The sequence below is a fragment of the Pinus tabuliformis genome, chromosome Q, assembly GCF_031772625.1.
Source record: "Pinus tabuliformis cultivar Carrire ecotype Pingquan chromosome Q, CPIR1, whole genome shotgun sequence".
Lineage (NCBI taxonomy): Eukaryota > Viridiplantae > Streptophyta > Pinopsida > Pinales > Pinaceae > Pinus > Pinus tabuliformis.
The window spans coordinates 763581533-763598048 of NC_142296.1; positions in this window are offsets into that span (position 1 = coordinate 763581533).

The window sequence follows — 16516 nt, forward strand, 5'->3', positions numbered from 1 at the left end:
TAGGCCGAAGGGAATCGCAAAGTCAAGGGTCTGCAAATAAACAACCTGGACATCACTACGCCATTGAAAACAAAGCAAGTAAACATTGGGACTGAAGCAGAACCAAAGTTTGCAAAGATTGGAGATTATTGGGATGACCTTACAGTGGATAAAGTTGTTGAGTTACTCCACAAATATGAGGATCTGTTCCCTACCAAGTTTTCAGATTTGAAGGGCATAGTAGGAGACTTGGGCGTTATGAAAATCACTCAGAAGCCGGACGCGAAGCCTGTTAAGCAGAGGCCGTATCACCTTAAACCTAAATACAAGGAAAAGGTTCACTTAGAGATGGATATGATGATGGAAGCAGGCATCAGAGAACTCGTTGAATAATTTGATTGGGTTAGTGCAATGGTGATTCATGAGAAGAAGCAGAAGGGTGAGATAAGGATCTGCGTTGATCTATGAAAGCTTAATGATGCCTATGTCCATGATCCCTTCCCGATGTCGTTTATCGATGAAGTATTAGACAACATTGGAGGGCATGAGGCCTACTCGTTAACAGATGGGTTCTCTGGATATCATCAGATTAAGATCGTGCCTGAGGATAGGAACAAAATGACCTTCGTAACGGAGTGGGGTTGTTTTCAATATATTGTAATGCCGTTTGGACTCAAGAATGCGCGTGCGATATTTTCTCATGTAGTCATCACAACGTTCAAGGAGTTCATTCATAAGTTCCTGGAAGTATACTTTGATGACTGGACAATGTTCGGATTACTAAAGAGCCATGTAGAAAGTCTGCGCTTGATGTTGGATATGTGTCGCAGGTATCAGATTGCACTGAATTTGAAGAAATGCATCTTCTTTGTTTCCTTTGGAATTTTGTTGGGTCATGTGGTGTGCAAGCAAGGGTTGATGGTGGACCCTGCCAAGATTGTGGTGATAGTGAATCTGGAGGCCTCGAGAAATGTTAAGCAGCTATGTTCGACGCTGGGACATACAGGATATTACAGAAAGTTTATCAAAGCATATGCTCAAATTACCATGCCCATGGAGAAACTGCTGAAGAAGGATGCAACATTATGTTGGGACGAATAATGTCAGTTCAGATTAGATGTTTTGAAAGAAAATATGGTCACCGAGCCGATATTGATATTCCCAGATTGGAAGAAGGAATTTCACATACATGTGGATGCCTCTTGCATTGCATTGGGTGTAGTATTAACGCAAGCCAGTGAAGGAGAAATGGACCACCCTATAGCCTTCATGAGTAGGAAATTATCAAAGGCTGAGAAGAATTACTCAATGACTGAGCGCGAAGGATTGGCCATGGTGTACGCGCTACAAAAATTCAGGCTCCATCTGTTGGGAGGGAATTTCAAGATGTACACGGATCATTCTGTCTTGAAATACCTGGTCAATAAGCCTGTGTTGGGGGGGAAGATCTGCAGATGGTTGCTACTATTCCAGGAGTATGACTTTGAGGTCATTGTGAAGCTAGGGAGGCTGAATGCAGGACCTGACCATCTGTCGCGGATTGAAAAAGGATAAGAACTTAGTAATTTGGAGGAAGGGTTGCCAGATGTGCAGCTCTTCGCGGTGTGCGTAGCGGACAATTATTTTGCAGATATTATTCACTTTTTGACTACGGGGATGGCATCGAAAGGATATACAAGTCAGAAAAACAAGGAACTAGTAGTGTGCGTGGTAGAATTTTCAGTTATTGTGGGACATCTATATAAGATGGGTGCAGATGAAATATTGCGAAGATATGTGCCAGATTTTGAGAGAAATAACATTCTTACTGAAATTCATGGAGGGGCTGTAGGAGGACATTATGCAGGAAAGGCGACCACGCAGAAGATTTTGCGCGCAGGTCTATGGTGGTTGACGCTGCACAAGGATTCCAAAGAATATTGTAAGGCATGCGATGCATGCCAGAGAATTGACAAACCATCACGCAGGGATGAATTTCCATTATAGCCCCAACTATCTTTGCATCCATTTGAAAAATGGGCGATCGATTTTGTTGGGCCAATTCAGCCCCCAGGGAAGAAAACTGGTGCGTGCTATATCATCATCACAACGGAATATCTAACCAAATGGGCAGAAGTACAGCGGGTTAAGGATTGTACAGGGGCTAAAACAACGAAATTTTTGTTTGAGTATGTCTTAACTAGATTTGACTGCTCGAAAGTGTTGATGAGCGATAGAGGTACGCACTTTCTAAATGAAAAAATCAACATGTTAACAGGGGAATTCTAGGTCGACCATCAGAAGAGTACACCATATCACCCACAGGCCAATGGAACTGTTGAGGCCTTCAACAAGATTTTGGAGAACGCATTGAAGAAGATCTACAATGCACAGCGAAATGATTGGGATGTGCGCATACCTGCAGTACTAAGGGTGTATAGGACTACTTGCAAGAAGTTGACAGGGAAAATGTCGTTCAGATTGGTCTATGGGGTAGAAACTATAATGCCAATGGAGTATATTGTGACAAGTCTATGCATATTAGCTCTCAAAGGTATGGCAGATCACGAAGCCTTGGAGGAACAGCTCTCGCAACTGATGGAGCTTGGAGAGGACTGATTCTTGGTAGGATTCCATTAGCAAGGAACATGAAAAAGCATGGCATGATCGCCACATCAAGCTTCACACATTCAAGGTAAATGATCTTGTCTTGTTATATGATAGTAAGTTCACTAAGTTTCCAAGGAAATTTTAGATGCATTGGCTGTGGCCATATCTTATCAAAGAAATTACAGATGGAGGCTCAATTCAGCTCGCGAAGCTGAATGAAGAACCTTTTCCGAGAAGAGTGAACGGGAGACGATTGAAGTTGTATACAGGGGATCCTATGCAATGACTATATGGCGGTAGGACAATATTAGTGCTTCAGGCAGTTGCAAGGGAGCGCGGGACTATAAACTACACTGCTAGGGTTGGAGGACTACACATCAGGCAAGCTGAATGGAAAATGTTGAAGTTGCAACATATGATGCTGCACGCAGGAAGCTGTGCTATGAAGGAATATGCCACACAGTTCAACAGAAAAGTCACCGTTGGAGTCACTGTTCATGATTTGATAGCCAAAAGACGGTTAAGAGGAGCGGGTTGGTGACATTTAAGGCCAAAATCTTTGAAGATCTGCTGCCAAAACATCATTAATTGTCAGAATTTGGGGGAAATGATCAGATTTGAATTCAAAAACCCTATAAATTACGCGTGCCAGTCCAATAGAGAACACTTTGTGCCCTTAGAGTTTTTGCTGAAATTTGCTGTTTGTCGCTTATGAGTCGAGCATTTTGGGAGGAATTCTTCGCCCACACAAACGTTTCTCTGGAAGTTTGAGAGTTGTTTATGGAAAGGATGACTGCCACCAACCTCGCCGAAGCCCTAGGTTCGGAAGCAGCCATATCTGACGCTCCAGGACCTGAATTATCTAGTGTTGAAGCTACGCCTGCGATGCCCACGGTGCTAAGGTCACCAAGGCCAAAATAGTCCATAGTGAAAGACAAACAACCTGTAGCCAAGGAAAAGTAGAAAAAGCCGGTGCAGATACGTGCTTCCCCAAGGAAGCATACCGCAACACCAAACCAGAAGAAAGATAAGCAGCTAGCAAAAGATAAGCAGAAGGTTACATACTTAGAGGTGGAAGAAGGCCAGGGAATAGAGGATATTGATGCTAAAGGCGTAGAACCTATAACAAAGCTCCTTTGGTATATCCCTTCAAGAAAGGGAAAGGCGAAGATTACTAAAGACCCAAACTCAGAGAAATTCACCATATCCATGCCCCTACTACTTCAGTAGGTGCCTTTTGAAGGTCCGCGGCTCACGCGAGTCCCACTATTGAAGATGGAGGATTGGGACCGCGCGGATCACGCTAAGTTCCCACACTTAGTGATAGATAAGTACATGAAGAGAGTGTATTATGAGCAAAAAGGTGTTATCGTGCTGGAAATGGAGGAATGGGTCCACGGTGTTGAGCAATCATGATTGCTCAACTTGGTGTGGGTGCCACATTACCACCGCAGCCCCATTAAGACAATTTGCATACAAAAACTGCTCACTTTGGTGCATGATGGGTGTTTATGGCTAGGAGGGCCTATACCCATCACATATATGCTCATTCACAGGATTACACACCTGCCATATGAAGGTCTGAACTCGGCCAAGGAGTTTGGCAGAAAGATGAGGGAGAAGGAGCTTGCAGAGCGAATGAAAAAAGACTATGAACTCGTAAAGAAGTCACACGGGTACTCAATCTTACCTATCTCAAACCCCGCTATTCAATTGGCCGCACAGATATTGGTAGGAAAGGTGACGAGGAAATGTCATGCGGATGAAGTTCCGAAGCCCGTAGTGTCCCTGGATGCACAGTGCATGAAGGGCGTGCAGTTCAACTGGTCCAGGTATCTTTGTCAGGAATTCCTAGCAAACTGCCGTGAGGCCCAGGATGAAACCAAGCCATTTCATTACGCTTGGTTATCACTGTCTATTGTGTTGGTTGCAAGGGAACTTCCGGAGGACAACTAGTTTCCTCCGCTTGAAGAAGGATTGCTGGAGGTAGTGCAGTTCACCTCCTTATGGGCTACCAAGGACCCCGCATAGATCACAGAGACAAAAATATTTTGGGTCCTAATGGAATCAAGTCTCCACATGGCAATTAACCAGTGCCCAAGATTGTCCCCAACCTTGTACACGCAGTTGTCAGCCTATGCCACATTCAAGGCTAACTTTCATAGGATATATATCCAGGCGTGGAAGGATCCAACATAGAAATGGCATGACTTGCTATATTTGGTGAGGGAGACCAATGTGTAGGAGGTAGTAGCGCGATGGTAATCCGAGTGGCATGGCCCTTCAGATCTAGCTTCTGGGCCAAGTACGGGTGCATAGAGTGCTGACGTGGAGAAAAGGAAAGAGGCAACTAAGCAGGCTACACAGAACTTGGCTACACATAAAAGGAAGGATGTTGTAGAGAAGGCTCGGGTTGAGAAGGAACGCGCTGCCAAGGAGAAGGTAGAACAGGAGCAACACAAGACCCAGAAAGGTGACAAGTCACCTTCGTCAGAAATATAAATAGAAGAGATTACAAGACAAGGCGACAAACGCAAAGAAGGGCAACAAACCCCCTTCATTCTGAAAAGACGTGAGCTGGAGCAACAAAGTGGATCGTGGAAGAAGAAGAAAGCTCAGAAAACACAGGTTGATCCCATGGTGCTCACAGAAAGTGATCTTGATGAGATTAGTGATAAAGTCAGGGACGCCGCAACAGAAGTGCTGCAGCAGTTGGAACAACAGTACATGCAAACATTAGAGGAGTTCAAAAGGATCTCTGTGAGTTGCAGCTCCAAGAAACCAAGATCCAAGAAGATGTTGGGAAAGTGAGTGGTGCACCATGCTGTTTGGCACAGGGTCAAAGTACAGGCACGAAGTTGGTTCCGTGGCCGCAGGATGTGTGAGTCTTCCCCTTGCTTGTAGGTTCAGTCCGCACCGACACTGAGGAACAACGCACCCTCCTTGAAAAAGTCCCAAATATGGGCCTGAACCTTGCCGTGATATCACTGGAGTCATTGCATGCATTACTACAGGGAGTCGTGGAAGAGCTTCACATCAGGGAACAACGGGCACTCAGAGCTATCAGCGAAATCAAAGTCAATAATCAGCAGCTGTTCACTGAAAATACACAGGTTCTCGCAGGAGAATGAGACACTCCAAGTGCACAGTTCATGACTGGATTCAACAATCGCAGAGGCATGCAGGATGGTGCCTGAGCTTCATATCCCCGAGGATGCACAACCAGAAGCGAAGATTATAAAATTAACTGCTGGTGTGCACGAAGCCAAAGCTGAGGTTAACCGAGTTCAATTTGAACTCAACATGAAGATCACCGAGCTGTAATTAAAGTTGCGGCCCATGACTCCGCCGGAGGTCCGGGAGCAGTGTGGAGCCACGATTAAGGAAGGAATGGACACACTAGATGCCATAGTTATAGACTGCACAACATTATTCGAGAAAGCCATGGAGTTGGTAACAAATCTGCAGGAGGATCCAAACCTGTAGACACTAAATATAGAGATCAAGGAGATGCAACGACAATATGACGAAGTTAGGGCAACGACGCGCTCCATTGCCCCAATGCAGCCCCTCGCAAAATTACAGGAGGGGAAGTAGCTCCTATCGCAGGTAGAGGCGGCACAAAAGGAGGCCTTGCTAAAGGCTAGGCTGCATCCATGATTGGAAGAAGCTTATCAGATTACGACAACCATCCAGGATAAGCTGAAGGGCTTGTAGTAGACGCAACAAACAATGAGGTTGGCTTCTGAAGGAACAACTACAGAAAAGTTAGTGGAAGGAGTCAAACGGGAAGCTATGCAGAGCACTGCCGAGGTTGTAGTAATTGAGGTTGATCTAGGGGATCTTCATAGAAATATCACAGCACCAGCCAAGTGACTCGAGGGCGAGTCATGATCTTTTTGTTGGGGTCCTATTGGGATGGGATCCCCTGGGTCAGTTTTGGGGTTAAAATAACCCAGGTTTTGATGTATTTTTTTAAATGATGTAAAGTCTCCACGATTTGTGGATGCAGAGTGCGTAGATCATTAGGATTTAAAGGGGTTTTAGCCCCTTGTTTATGTAAAGTTTGAGTCAGCTTTGAGATCCACCCATGGTTCGCGGACCATGGGATTGTATAAATAAGTGTGTCTTAGAGAGTCTAAGGTAGATATATGAGAAGTCATGGATGTAATGGATCAATAGAATATAAGTATTAGCACAAAGAAGTGGGTCAGATAGCAAAGAAAGGCTCTGCAGCTGGGTGTGCAGGGTAGTTTTGAGTCTATAAACCTAAACTGAAGATCAATAAAGAAGATTATTGAAGAATTCATGTGTATATCTGTTTATCTTTGTTTACTTCTGTTTATGATATATGCTGCTAATGAATAACATGTTTATGAAATATTAATCTAATGATGTGTGATACTCTTGAATAACTCTTAATAGATGTACACAATGCATGTTAAGTACTTTTGCGAAGATTGTGATGAAATCTATTATGTTTACTAAATAACATAAGTAGATCTGTGCGAACACTAATCTAGGGTTGTTTTCTAATGCACGTAAGTGGATAAATCAATTGTTTAGGGTCTGCAAAGACTAATCATAGACCTTCACAAAGGTCTGAAGGCTGTTTTAGTAGAGTTGCAGTAGCAAGCCCTAAGGGCTTATCGATCTGCACGAAGGTGGAACTGAGGCACTAAAAGACATCACAACCGTCTCTAGATATAGAAACTTGGTTCTTGCATCCCCCCATATTGGTTCGGGTGAGATTGCAGCATGCGCTACGCGGGTTGTTGCCAAAAGGGCCAGTAGTGTAGGGATTTGTTGATTGGCGCAACTAACTTTGAACCTGGGTCAGGACCCCCTAAGACAACAAAGTGCATGGAGAGTCTTGGTTGGTGAAGTTGGATACAACCATTAAGAAAGGAGTTCATCATTGGGTAAGAGTTTGTGCATTTGCGTTGAACGATATGCCTACATCAGCACGTCTGAATGTACTTCAATTGGGATTGTACAATATGCTTCTGGGTATGGATTGGTTGTGTCTTTAGAGGACTAAGGTGGATTTTTATGAAAAGGATATTGAGTGCTTGGATGAAAATGGATAACAAAGAGTCTTGTAGGGTAAGAAGAAGGAAACATTAGTCAGAATGGTTACAACTATGCATGCGAAGCATAGTCGCAGGAAATTATGTGTGTTATTTGTAGTTCATATCTGCAGTGATAAAGGTAAGGATGTTGAGGATTCATAAGTATTGAAGAGGTACCCAGTCTTGTAGTAGTTTTAGGATGTGTTCCAAGCATAGATTTTAGAGTTACGCTCTCATAGGGAAGTGGAATTTTCAGTTGAGTTGATGCTAGGAGGAACACCAACATCGAAGGCACCTTATAGGATGAGCACTCTAGATCTAGTGGAATTGAAGTTGAAAGAAATGCTTAACAAGGGATACATTAGGCCACGTGTGTCACCTCGGAGTGCACCGATGTTGTTTGTGAAGAAGAAGGACATTATGCTCAGGAAACGTATTGATTACAGGCAATTGAACAAGGTAAACATCAAGAACAGGTATCCATTGCTGAGGATCAATGACTTGTTTGATCAGTTGAAGGGAGCAACAACGTTCTCGAAGATTGATATGAGATCAGGATATCATTAGGTATGCATAAAAGAAGAGGACATCTACAAGACTGATTTCGGACTAGGTATGGGCATTATAAGTTTGTCATGGTTCCTTTTGGTTTGATTAATGCTCCAACTACTTTCATCTGTTTGATGAATAGTGTGTTATGTCCTTATCTAGATAGGTTTGTGATTGTATTCATTGATGATCTATTGATATATTCTATGTTGGGTTGTGTTATATTCTTTCCACGACTAGCCTACGTAGTTAACCAGGGGGTTAGAGGGGGGGCGGAGCCCCCCCTTCGTTGCGTCGATTGCACAACGGGGGGGTCACAGGGGGTTTGAGGGGGGTGGGTAGCCCCTCTCTACGGGGTTCGGGGTAGCGCCCCAAGGAAATTTTTTTTTGGACCCTATATTAGGTTGGGCGGACCTACCTATGGTTTTGTGCATGGTTTTCGCACATGGTTTTGGATGCGATGGTTTTTGGTCCATGGTTTTGGACGCAATGGTTTTCGGTCCATGGTATTAGATGCTTCAGCATGTATAAATATGTATTGTAACATTGAAAGGAACATAATGAAAAATCAAGTTGGTAGTCTCGCTTCTGGGATCCAAGGGAAAATCTTTGTGTATATGTGTTTTATGTGTTATGCTCTGGCATTTTTTATTTTCTATGTTTTAAGAATTTGTATGCATGTAATTTGTGTACGGGGTTAGAAACTACATTTGGTATTGGAGATGTTTTGGCTTCAAGGGAATGCCTTTGTTGTTGAGGGGTTTCGCTCAGGCCTGTGGTAGACCCTGTTTAGTGGGAGATCTATGAGATTGATTCTGGTGGTGAAAGAAGATGGCGAGCAGTGGAAAGATAGAGATTGAGAAATTTAATGGTCAGAGTTTTTAGTTGTGGAAACTCAAGATGGAGGATCTGTTGGTGGATAAAGATCAGTGGATTGCAGTAGATCCGGATAATAAACCAACGAGAGTTTCCGATGAAGAATGGAAGAAGTTGGATCAGAAGGCAATGAGCACAATACGATTGTGTGTCTTAGATTCAATATTGTTGAATGTATCAGGGGAAGCTACGACTAAGGATTTGTGGGACAAGTTAGGGACTTTGTACCAATCTAAGTCTCTAGTGAATAAACTATTCCTACGGAAAAAGCTGTATAACTTGAGGATGAAAGATGGAGACTCAGTGACAGAGCATCTGAACGCATTTAATACTGTGGTAAGTCAATTATTATCTGTTGATATTAAAATTTCAGATGAAGATAAGTGCATCAGTTTGTTGTGTTCTCTACCAGATTCATGGGATAGTATGGCTATTGCAATAGGTAGCAATGCAGCTGCCTTGCAGCTTGATGGAATAGTCTCATCCTTGCTGACGAAGGAGATGAGATGGAAAAATATGAAGAGCCAGAATGGTGATGCCTTGTCTGTACGAGGATGGTCCTAGAACAGAAACAAAAATAAGTCATCGAGTGGGAGACCTAAATCTAGAGGGAGATCTAAGTCTCTAGGAAAACCTGTAAAGGTGGTGTGATGGAAATGCGGAAAGGAAGGGAACTAAAAAAGGGATTGTAAATCTAAAGCTCCTGACAAAGGAAAGGGATCTAATGATGCTCCTTCTGCAGAGGTGAAAAACAACTCAGATGAATGTGGGGATGTGTACTTGGCTTCTTCAAGTACACATGTAGATCATGAGGCATGGTTGATTGACTCAGGTGTATCCTTTCACTTCACTCCCCATAGAGAGTGGTTTGGTGAGTATGGAAATATGATGGTGGTGATGAATTCTTGGGGGATGACAGGAAGGCTAGAATCATTGGTCGCGGAAAAGTAAAGTTGAAGTTGCAAGGTGGAAGGGTTAGAACACTTCTGGGTGTTCTGCATATTCCTGCATTGGCTAGAAATCTGATTTCTGTAAGCAAGCTGGATGATGCAGGTGTAAAAACAGTGTTCGAGAAGGATACCTGCAAGATGGTTCAAGGAGCACTAGTATTGATGTGGGGAGTTCGGTTTGGAACTCTGTACAAGATGTAAGGTAGCACTGTTTTTGATGGGTGCAACAGTTCTGTGGTTCCTGAAAGTGGAGCAGAAAATCTAGTCATGTCTGGAGAGAAGACCATGTTGTGGCATCAAAGGCTTGGACATATTGTAGAGAAGGACCTTCAAATACTTCATGGTAAACATATGGTAGAAGGTATGAGTAATAGCTCTCTGGATTTTGATTTCTGTGAAAATTGTGTATATGGGTAGCAGAATCAGGTGAGTTTCCCCTCTGGTGGTAAGAGGGCGAAACAGATATTAGAGCTTGTGTACAGTGATGTGTTTGGACCTGTAAAGGTTCCATCACTGGGTAAGTCTATGTACTATGTATCATTCATAGATGACTTCTCAAGGAATACATGGATATATTTCCTTAAGAAGAAATCTAAAGTCTTTGACATGTTTAAAGAATTTAAGGCTCTGGTGGAAAACCAGACAGAGAAGAAAATAAAGGTGTTGAGGTCAGATAATGGTGGAGAGTTTTTCAGCAAGGAATTTCAAGAATTCTGTAAGAAGTGTGGTATAGCACGGCAGAAGACTACTCCATACACACCTGAGAAAAATGGAGTTGCAGAAAGAATGAACAAGATGTTGATGGAAAGGGCAAGAAGCATGCTCAGTGGTGTCGAGTTAGGACAAGAATTCTGGGCAGAGGCGGTGGAGACAGCATGTTACCTGGTCAAAAAATCACCTTCATTAGCGTTGGAGGATAAGACTCCATAGGAGGTATGGACTGTTAAGAAACCCTCTCTTTCACATTTGAGTGTATTTGGATGTGATGCATATGTACATGTTCCAAAGGAGAAAAGAACCAAGTTGGATAGTAAATCTGAAAAGTGCATCTTTATTGGGTATAAGGATGGTTTAAAGGGTTATAAGCTTTGGAACCCAGTAACAAGGAAGGTTGTGTACAACTGAGATGTGGTGTTCAAAGAGGTGAAAGATGTTATTAAACATGAAATCCAACCAAAGGAACCTGAGAAGATAGAGTTTGAGCTTAAGGAGGAAGAATTAGACTCTACAGCAGAGGAGGAATCAGAAGATGAAGAGCCAGAAACTTCGAGTGTGAGAAGATCAGTTCGAGAAAGAAGGCATTCGGAAAGGTATAGTCCATCTGCTTTCTATTCAAATTTTTCTTTATCTATTACTGATGATGATCCCATAACTGTGAAGGAAGTAGTAGATTCAGAGGATGGAAAACTCTGGAAAGAGGCCATGGTTGATGAAATGGCATCTTTTCACAAAGATGAGCATGGGATCTGGTGGAGTTTCCAGCTGGAAGGAAACCCATTGGCAGAAAATGGGTGTTCAAGAAGAAGACAAATGCAGAAGGAAAGGTGGAGAAATACAAATCTCGGTTGGTAGCAAAAGGTTATTCCCACGTGTTGGGAATTGATTTTGGTGATATTTTTTCTCCTATTGCCAAGGTAGCTTCTATTAGATTACTTTTATCTGTTGCTGCTGCTTTTGATTTTGAGGTAGAACAGATGGATGTGAAAACAACATTTCTTCACGGGGATCTGGAAGAGGAGATCTACATGAGGCAAACTGAAGGCTTTGCGGTGAAGGGTAAGAAAGAACTGGTATGCAAGTTAAAGAAGTCTTTGTATGGGTTAAAACAGTCACCAAGGATGTGGTATCAGAAATTTGATACATTTATACGGGGACTTGGCTTCACCAGAAGCAAAGTAGATCACTGTTTGTATTTTAAATTAATTGGTGACCGTGTTATTTATTTGGTCTTGTATGTGGATGATATGTTGTTGGTTGGAAATGAAAAAGATATTATCCAGGATTTGAAGACCCAATTGTCCTCCAAATTCGACATGAAAGATCTTGGTGCTGCAAACTATATTTTGGGCATGGAAATTAAAAGAGATCGGGCAAAGAGGAAGCTCTAGTTAAACTAGAGGAAGTATGTCGAGACAATATTGTAGAGGTTTAATATGCAGGATAGTAAACCGATGAAGGTTCCTATTCCTATAGGTGTAAAGTTATCTGCTGAATAGTGTCCCAAGACATAAGAAGAGGAAGAGGACATGTCCCATGTTCCATATGCAAGTGCAGTCGATAGCCTGATGTATGCGATTGTCTGTACTAGACCAGACATTGCACATGCAGTGGGAGTATTGAGCAGGTTTATGTCAAAACTAGGGAAGGAGCACTGGACAACAGTGAAGCAGGTTTTCAGGTATTTGCGTGGCACTAGTGATTATAGCTTGTGCTACCAAGGAAGACTAGGATTGGACAGAGTGTTGGATATTCATGGCTTTGTTGATGCAGACTGGGCTAGATATCTGGATCAGAGAAGATCTACAAGTGGGTATGTGTTTAACCTATTTGGAGGTGCAGTCAGTTGGATGAGTAAGAAACAATCTGTAGTGGCACTATCAACTACAGAGGTAGAATACATGGCAGCCACTCATGCAATCAAGGAAGTAGTTTGGTTGCAGAGATTGTGTTCAAGTATGGGGTTAGTACAGGGAGCTATAAGGATAGACTGTGACAACCAAAGTGCAATTTTCTTGGCAAAGAACGCTACTTATCATTCAAATACAAAGCACATTGATGTTCAGTATCACTTTGTGAGGGATATGATAGAAGACGAAAAGGTGTTGCAGTAAAGGTGGACACTTTGAAGAATACTGCAGATGCATTGACAAAATATGTGAGCTCTAAGAAGTTCTCTTGGTGTAGAGAAATAATGGGCATTGCAGGGCTGGATAAATGACTAAGCTCTCCTTTGGCCCCTTGCGGAAAGAAAACAACAAGTGGGAGAATGTTAGGTTGTGTTATAATCTTTTCACAACTAGCGGTTGGGCGGACCTACCTATGGTTTTGTGCATGGTTTTCGCACATGGTTTTGGATGCGATGGTTTTCAGTCCATGGTTTTGGATGCGATGGTTTTCGGTCCATGGTATTGGATGCTTCGACATGTATAAATATGTATTGTAACATTGAAAGGAACATAATGAAAAATCAAGCTGGTAGTCCCGGTTTTGGGATCCAGGGGAAAATCTCTGTGTATATGTGTTATGCTCTCGCATTGTTTATTTTTTGTGTTTTAAGAATTCGTATGGAGGTAATTTTTGTACAGGGTTAAAACCTACATTATAAAAATGAGGAAGAGAATGCAGAATACTTAGCAACAATATTGAGATTACTATGAGAGCATCAGTTGTATGCCAAGCTTAGTAAGTATAGTTTCTTTCAAACATAGGTACATTACTTGGGGCATGTGGTTTCTAAGGAAGGTATAGCAATGGATCCAAAAAATATCGGAGCAATCATGGAATGGGCAACTCCCAGAAATGTGGATGAGGTTGATCATTCACGGGGTTATCAGGTTATTATAGGAGGTTCATCAGGAACTTCTCAAGGATTTACTATCCTATTACATCATTACAGAGGAAAGGAAAGAAATTTGAATGGACAGAGGAATGTGCAATGAGTTTTGAGTAGTTGAAGCAGTTGCTTACAAATGCTCCAGTTCTAAAGAGAGGATTTGGTGGATTCCTTATGCAAGAGGGACATGTGGTATGTTATGAGACAAGGAAACTCAATGAGCATGAGCAGAACTATGTGACACATGATCTTGAGTTTGCAACGATCATTCATGCATTGAAGATGTGGAGGCACTATCTTCTTGGCAGGAGGCTTGTGTTGATGAGTGATCACAGTGGGTTGAGATATTTGTTTGACCAACCAAATCTAAATGCCAGGAAAGCTAGATGGTTGGCCACGCTCAGTGAGTTTGACTTTGAGATCAGGTACATTAAGGGTAAGGAGAACATGGTTGTAGATTCTCTCAGCAGAAGAGTGTAGGTGAATCACATAGAAATTATGAGCTCATATGGGAAATATTTACAGGATCATATCTTATAGGCATGACAACAGGATGACATGTATATGGAGCTTAGTCACAGTTTACAACAGTAGGATGCCTGTGATCAGGATGTGGATTATCATTTCACAGCAGATGGTTTCATCAAAATTAGGGACAAGATCTATGTGCCAGAAAACAGTGAGCTCAACAAGCTTATTTTGAGGGAATTTCATATTAAGCCATATTCAGGTCATCTGAGATATCAAAAATCTCTAAAAAAATGTGAAGAAATTCTACTATTTTTCGAATCTAAAGAAAGAGGTAGCTGAGTTCATCACAAGGTGTTTGGATTGTCAATAGGTAAAAGCAGAGTGTAAGCATCCATGTGGTCTATTGCAGCCGATTTCAATTCCACAGTGGAAATGGGAGGTCATTTCGATGGATTTCATTATAGGTTTGACAAAAACATCTAGACATCATGATTCCATCATGGTTGTGGTTGACAGGTTGACTAAGGTAGCTCACTTCATAATGGTTAAGTCTACTTATTCAACTAGCGAGGTAGCTCATGTCTTCATCAAATAAATTGTGAGATTGCATGGTATTCCTAGGAAGATCGTGTTAGATAGAGATTCCAAGTTCACTTCTAGGTTTTGGAAGGAGTTATTTGTAGGTTTGTGTACAAATTTGGCCTTCAACACAACTTATCATCCACAGACAGATGGACAGATAGAGAGGGTCAACAAGATTCTAGAGGACATGTTGAGAATGTATGTTATGCACTAGGAGAGGAGGTGGGAGGAGTATCTTCCATTGGTTGAGTTTTCTTACAACAAAGGGTATCAAGGGTCACTAAGGATGAGTCCATTTGAGGCACTTTACGGGCAGAGTTGTAAGACTAATATTAAATGGAGTGATCTAGTGAACAGTGTGTTAATTGGATTGAACATGTTGGCAGAGACAGAATAATAAATGCAGGTTATCAAGTAGAATTTAAAAGAAACATAGGAGAGACAAAAAGGTTATGTAGATCAACAAAGGTTATTTAATAAGTTTCATGTTGGGGAGCAAGTGTACTTGCGCATCAAGACAAACAAGATCTCTTTGAGGATTGGGTCATGTGATAAGTTGGCACCTCAGTATTGAAGGGATTTTGAGATCCTTTAGAGGATTGGACCAGTGGCCTACAAACTTGCACTGCCTCTGACAATGAAAGTCCATGATGTTTTCCATGTTTCATCGCTTAAAATATATGTAAAGGATGTTGATCATGTGACTGATTGGTATGTATTGTAGGTGGATCCAGAAGGAGAATTCCAACCATAAATTTAGTGCATTTTGTGATGGAAACAACTCATGCTCCAGAACCGAACAATCAAGCAAGTTAAAGTGCAGTGGAAGCACTTTGGGCCCAATGAAGCTATATGGGAGATCACTGATCATATGCAATATATGTATCCTTCATTGTTCACCGGTTGAGGAAAAGGAGTTTTGGTATATGTATATATTTTGGTTGTTGTTGTAAATACAACAATGAGTTGTGTTATGAATATCCAATAAGTGGTATGGTTTTCATGTCATTATGTTTGTCATGTTGGTTTCTTTTTTAGTAGGTTGTTCATTGTAAATACTATATTGAGCTAAGTTATAAAGCTCCATGGGTAGCATGTTTTTGTTTTCAATGGTCTTGTTGGTCATAGGTGTCATAGAACACCGAGTTTGTTGTTCCCCTAAGGAGAAGGGGTTTGTAACAACCCTGGGTTAAAATTTTCTGTAATAAAGTTATTAAAGGCAAAAATAAGACCAAGGTCATGGGACACATATTCCAACTTGAATGTTGGGAAGAAAATCCTAATGGGTGTTCATTTGGTTTATTATGGATAAGGGAAATTAATAAAGGCATTGGCAAAGGCTTTGAAAAGGTAAGAGGAATTATTTGGCATTTATTTATGAAAATAATGGAAAATAGGAGAAAATGAAGGTGAAAGATCACAAGTTTGCATGTGAGGAGAAAATTGAAGGAAAATGAGAGAAATTGAAGAAAATAGAGGCCTTAATAATAAAAAGGATTTTGAGGATCAATTCACAACTTTTGATAGTTTATGGTGGAGTTGTCTCTCTCTTATCTCTACTCTCTCATACTAATACACACTTGGAGCATTTTTGGAGCACTCCAGGATAGGAGAAAGGAGGACAAGAAAGAAAAGGAAATAAAGGATCGAGCAAGGAAAAATTGGATGAAGCAACTTCATCGGGAATAATTGTAGGTATTAGGTTACATGTATGATTTCCTTTCTAGTTTTTTCATGCATGGTACATGCATGTGTGTATTTGGTTCCATTGTTTTCATTGGCATGGGTTTTTCCAGGTGTGACAGTGGTTTTAGCCTTGCCTTCCCATTTCTAGGTAGCCATGGTGTGATGGGGTTATTTTATTTGGTTGAGCTTTGGATTGCCGGATGGTTTTG